Source organism: Myotis brandtii, unplaced genomic scaffold (genome assembly GCF_000412655.1).
Source record: "Myotis brandtii unplaced genomic scaffold, ASM41265v1 scaffold479, whole genome shotgun sequence".
NCBI classification, from domain to species: domain Eukaryota; kingdom Metazoa; phylum Chordata; class Mammalia; order Chiroptera; family Vespertilionidae; genus Myotis; species Myotis brandtii.
In genome coordinates, this window is record NW_005368305.1 from 1,369,961 (window position 1) to 1,376,202 (window position 6,242).

A 6,242-nucleotide genomic window follows, 5' to 3' on the forward strand; every position below is an offset into this window, starting at 1 on the left:
GCAGTCACTGAAGCAAGCAAGCCTCCCTGCTCACTTCAGTGCCTGGCTGCCGGCCACCATCTTGGCTGACAGTTAATTTGCATAAGGATATGCTGATTAGCCAATGGGAAGGGTAGCGGTCGTACGCCAATTACCATGTTTCTCTTTTATTAGTGTAGATTCTAAACCTTAGAATATTTTTAGAATCTAAATCATTCTATTGATACTTTTGCCTATACCTGCTATAGTACTAAGTCCCATAAAATAAAGTACTGGAAAAACACTGACTTTGGTGGCTGAGATTCTCATTCACCCAATGGAAACAAAGCTGGACCCATTAATGTTCCTGTTTAAGGATATACAACTACACGGTAATACCCACACTCTTCATAATATTTTCTTCTTTCTTATTCCCTGGTAGTCTTGGTAATGGTAGCCTAATGTTTATTTCTAATCTTCCAATTCAAGCCAAATGACTGCATATACTTTTTAGAAGTGCTGGCATCTCCCCATAAACCATATATTTGATTACACAACTAAGATTTGAAAATATAAGTAAATATGTTGTTCTAAGTGTGCCACTCATTCTAACATGAGCTTCCAAATTTACTTAATTTTCAAATGTTTTGCAAAGTTATTATCTTGTTTCTGTTCTCATTGTTCTCTCTCTATGGATTCATTTTCATTACAATTATAATATAACCATTTTTTTTCAAATTCTAAAAATAACACTAAACAATTTCTTTAACTCATATTCCATTCTAGCTGCAGTTTCATGTCTGTACTCATTTAAAAAAATGTTTTGTCTGTAGTCATTCTTTTTTTTTTAATTTATTTTTATTGATTTCAGAGTGGAAGGGAGAGGAAGAGAGAAATATCAATGATAAGAAAGAATCATTGATCGGCTGCCTCCTGCATGCTCCCCCTGGTGATCAAACCTGCAACCCGGGCATGTGCCCTTGACTAGAATCGAAACTGGGGCCTTTAGTCCCCAGGTGGATGCTCTATCCACTGAGCCAAACCTGTTAGGGCTGTAGTCACTCTTTATACCTCCACACTTCAAGTCTCTCTTGTCATTAACTTCAGTTGGGCTCTGTCCCACAATCCCCCTAACACAGCTACAGTGAACATCACCTGTGATATGCAATTGACATGGTTCTTTTTTCTGCCTTACTTGACTTATGAGCAACATTAGCTACAGTTGACAATATCCTTTAAAATTTTTCTTGTGTTGGCTTCCATAATACCTTTCTCCTAGGATTCCTCCTACTCAGTGTCCTCTCATTTTTCTTCTGATATCTCTTTTCTACTGTTTGGACCATAAATATGGAAATTCCCTGGATTCTTTCCTTGTTCTCATCTCTTCGCTGCTATATTTTAATTAGTTATTTATATGGTTTTAAGGTACTTAGAGTAAGTTTCCCTTCTCTGTAACATGGCTTTAAAATACCTGTGTCCTGCCATGAATTATTTATTGAAGTCTCAACACATATCATTGCCTTCCTTTGTTCTTTCCAAGCTGATTGATAGTTACCTTATACCGAGCATTGTCTAAACAATATTCTTGTCTCTTTCTAACCAAATCCTCTCATTTCCAGGAAATCTGCACCATTTGAGTGCATGGCACTACCCTCCACCCAGTTGCATCAACTGATTACTTTTCTCCTTTACCACTTATGCATAACCAACCACACCATTAAAAGTTTTGTTGACCCTAATGAACCCATTCTCCATACATAATCAAAGTTCTCCTTTTAAATGTAAATGAAATTTTGGCAAAAATGTGTATGATTTGTATAGAATCTATATGTGGAAAACTGTAAAACTATAATGAAAGAAATTAAAAAATCTAAATAAATAGATATTTCATGTTCATGGATTGGAAGATTCAATGTTGTTTTGATGTCAATTCTTCCAAAATTAATTTATAGATTCAACACAATCCCATTCACAATGCTGTAAGTTATTTAGTAGATATTGAAAATTGATTCTAAATTTACATGCAAAGGTGAAAGATCTATAATAGCCAACACAATAAAGTTGAAGAACAATAAAGTTGAAAGATTCACACCTATCAATTTCAAGACTTACTTTAAAGTTACCAAAATCAGGACTGCATGATATTAGGAAAAGTATAGGCACAGAGATAAATGGGACAGAAGAGAGAGGCTAAAAACAAAACCATACAAATATAGTCAACTAATCTTTGACAAGTGAGCAAAGGCAATTCAATGGAGAAAGATAGCTTTATAAAAAAAATAAATGGTACTAGAACAATTGGACATGCACGAAAAAGTATCCAGATACAGATCTAATTCATGTCACACAAAAACTCAAAATTGATTATTGACCTAAATATAAAAGTTAAACCTCTAATATTCATAGAAGAAAGCATAGGAGGACATTTAGGTGATTTAGGGTATGTTAATGAATTTTTAGATACAATGAAAGAAAAAAATTTAAAATTAAAATCATGACAATTTTGACAACCCTGACATACCTTGATTGTACATCTTTGTGTGGTATATTATATATTAGTTTATTTCTCTAATTTCTCCCTTAGGTGTATGTCTAAACTTTTTCTTTTTTTTAAAATATATTTTATTGATTTTTTACAGAGAGAAAGGGAGAGGGATAGAGAGTTAGAAACATCCATGATAGAGAAACATTGACCAGCTGCCTCCTGCACACGCCCTACTGGGGATGTGCCCCCAACCAAGGTATATGCCCTTGACCGGAATCAAACCTGGGACCTTTGAGTCCGCAGGCTGACGCTCTATCCACTGAGCCAAACCGGTTAGGGCTAAACTTTTTCTTTAATTTTCTTTTTTATTTTCAAATGTTAATATTTTTTATTTTTCAATTACAGTTTACAGTCAATATTATCTTGTATTAGTTTCAGCTGTACAGCATAGTGGTTAGAAATCATATACTTTACAAACTGTTTCCCCTATATTTCCAGTACCCACCTGGCACTCTACATAGTTATTACAATATTACTAACTATATTTCCTATGCTATACTTTATATCCCCATGACTGTTGTGTAACTACCAATTTGTACTTCTTAATCCCTTCATCTTTTTACTCAGTCCCCTAACCCCTTCCCTTCTGGCAACCATCAGTGTGTTCTCTGTATCTATGAGTCTGTTTCAATTTTGTTTGTTTATTTTGTTCTTTAGATTCCACATACATATAAGTGAAATCATATAGTATTTATCTTTCTCTGACTGACTCATTTCATTTAGCATAATACCCTCTAGGTCCATTCATGCTGTCACAAATGGTAAGGTTTTGTTGTATCGCAATCAGCGAGCTGGACAAGACGCCTTAATGAGCCAATTAGTTAGGAGTCATCTTTATTGCGCACAGGTTCAGAGCAGATTACCTCTGTCAAATTCTGACCAAACACAGGAAGGAGTATTTCCTTTTTATATCCTTCTAGTTATTTGTGTAAGTTATTTTTGTAGACAGCTTGTAACCTTGAGTACATATCATATCTAGCAAACACCTGTTATATCTATATAAACAACTTGTAACCTTGAGTACATATCATATCTATATAGACACCTGTAACCTTGGATACAAACACTTGGCATGAGAATATGGGAATTATTATCAGTGTCAGCGTATCAGTCCCTTTAGATGGCTAGCTTGCAAGGTCAGACAGTTAAGTTTATCTTTTCTATTATTCAAGCTAAAAAACAAAGTTGTATTTTACAGAATAAGAGACTAAAAATAACAGAGTACTTCAATCAGCAGTTTTAAACAGCAGTTTTCCAAAGGAGGGACCACCATGCTTCAGTTTCATTCTTTTTATGGCTAAGTAATATTGCATTATATATAGGTACCACTACTTTTTTTCCCACTTGTCTATGATGGGCACTTGGATTGCTTCCATATTTGGTCTATTGTAAATAAATCTTGAAAATGGCAAGTATCACCTGATCTCACTCATATGTGGAATCTAAAGAACAAAATATAATGATGAACAAAATAGATCCAGAGACATAGAAACATAGAACAGCAGATGAATCTCAGAGGGAAGGCAGGAGGAGTGGGTGGGTGGGAAGAGATTAACCAAAGAACTTATGTGCATAGCTCATGGACACAGACAGTAGTGTGGTGAAAGCCTGAGGTTGTGGGAGGGTATGGGCTAGAAAGGAATCAATGGGGACCAAAAGGGGACATTTGTAATACTTCCAAAAATAAAGATAAGTTAAAAAAAGTGGTAGTGGCTCTTTTGTACATTTCTTTATTAGTCAGCTTGGGCTTCCATAACAAAATACCATATGATTGGGTGATTTAAACAGCAGAAATTTATTGCCTCACAGTTCTTAAGACTGGGAAGTCCAAGATCAAGATGAAACCAATTTGGTTTCTGGTGACAGCTATTATCCTGGTTTGCAGACTGAAGTCTTCTTCCTGAGTTCTTACACAGCAGAGAAAAAAACAGCTCTGGTGTTTCTCATCTTTTAAGGGTACTAATCCTTTTGGGTCAGGACTTCAACCTTATGACTTCATTAATCCTTAATTTCCTCCTAAAAGCCCTATCTCCAAATACAGTCACATTGAAGCTAGGGCTTCGGTATGTAAATTTTGCCTGACACAGTTCAATCCATGGCATTCCACCCTGCACCCCCTAAATTCATATTCTTCTCACATTCAAAATACATCATTTCATCCCAACAGCCCCTCAAATCTTAACTCATCTCAGCATCAGCTCGTAAGCACAACGTCTCATCTAAGTACCACTAAATTATATGTGGGTGAGACTAAATATATGATTTATCCTGAGGAAGAATTATTCTCCAGCTGTGAGCTGTGAAACCAGACAAACTAAGTTATTCCAAAATACAATAGTAGGAAAGGCATAGGATAGACCATCCCATTCCAAAAGAGAGAAATCAGAAAGAAGAAAAGAGTAGTACCAAAGAAATTTCAAAACCAGCAAGGTACATTCAATGATCTTAACGTTTCAGAATAATATTGTTTCCCTCAATGGTCCATTTTCCAGACACACTGGGGTGATGGTCTTGCCTCCTGAACCTACCAGGGTGATAGTTCCACATCCGTGGCTCTGCTGGTTAGGGATTGCACCCCAAGTGCTTTTATCAGTTGGGCCCAGTCCCCAAGCCTTTAGTCAGAGGCCTCTGATCTGTTGAAACAGAGGCAGTGGCCCCATCATTTAAAATCAATGAGGTAGTGCTCATGTTGTCTGACTTGCTTCAGGGTCATTATTTTCTTTTCTTGAATAATAGCAACACAACAGCTGGATAGCAACATGGTTCATTCCTGTAGGATCTATTCATACCTTCTTTCATTTTAACTGGGTGTTTTTTTTTCCCCACTTAATTCAAAAGGGCAGCATATAATTCCATTTCTATTCCTGGATTTGCTACAATGGCTAATTAAGTTCCTGAGTCACACCCATGATCTTTTTTTCAAATGATTATTTATCTCCACCCTTAGTGTTCTCTTCAGAACAAGCTTTCTCAATTTTTGCAATAGGGATAGACTGAGACTTTTACAAATTTTCAGGTTCTGATTTCTTTTTTATAAACAATGCTCTTTCCATTTATTCCTCTCTTCTCATTTTTTACTATTAGCTGTCAGAAGAAACCAAACTTCTTTTTCAACATTTTGCTTAAAAATCTTATTTTTATCACTTGCAAGTTCTACCTTCCACAAAACACTACAACATAATTCAGCTGAGTTCTTTGCTACTTTATAACAAGGTTCACCTTTCTTCATATTTCTATAAGCATTCTGTTTATGATTATTCTTGTATTCTCTCAGTAGACAGAAGGTTTCTCTCCATCTCTTCTTTTTTTCATTTCTGAGCTCTCACCAGAAGCACCTTTAACATTCATATTTCTAATACTCACCTCAAAACTCTTCCAGCCTCTCTACCCATAACTTAGTCCCAAAGGTCCTTCCATACTTTTAGGTATTTGTTACAGTAACACCTGACTTCTTGGTACCAAAATTTGTATTGGTCTGCTCAAGCTGCCATAACAAAAGACCACAGACTGGTAACCTAAACAACAGAAATTTTATTTTTTCTTACAGTTCTGGAGGCTGGAGAGTCAAGATTGAACTACTGGTCAATTTGGTTTCTGGTAAAAGCTCTTCTTCTGCCTTGCAGATGTCCACCTTCTCTCTGTGTTCCAACAAGGTCTGTGCTGTGCGCACGCGCACGTGTGTGTGTGTGTGTGTGTGTGTGTGTGTGTGTGTGTGTGTGTGGGTGAGGGGGGGGGGGAG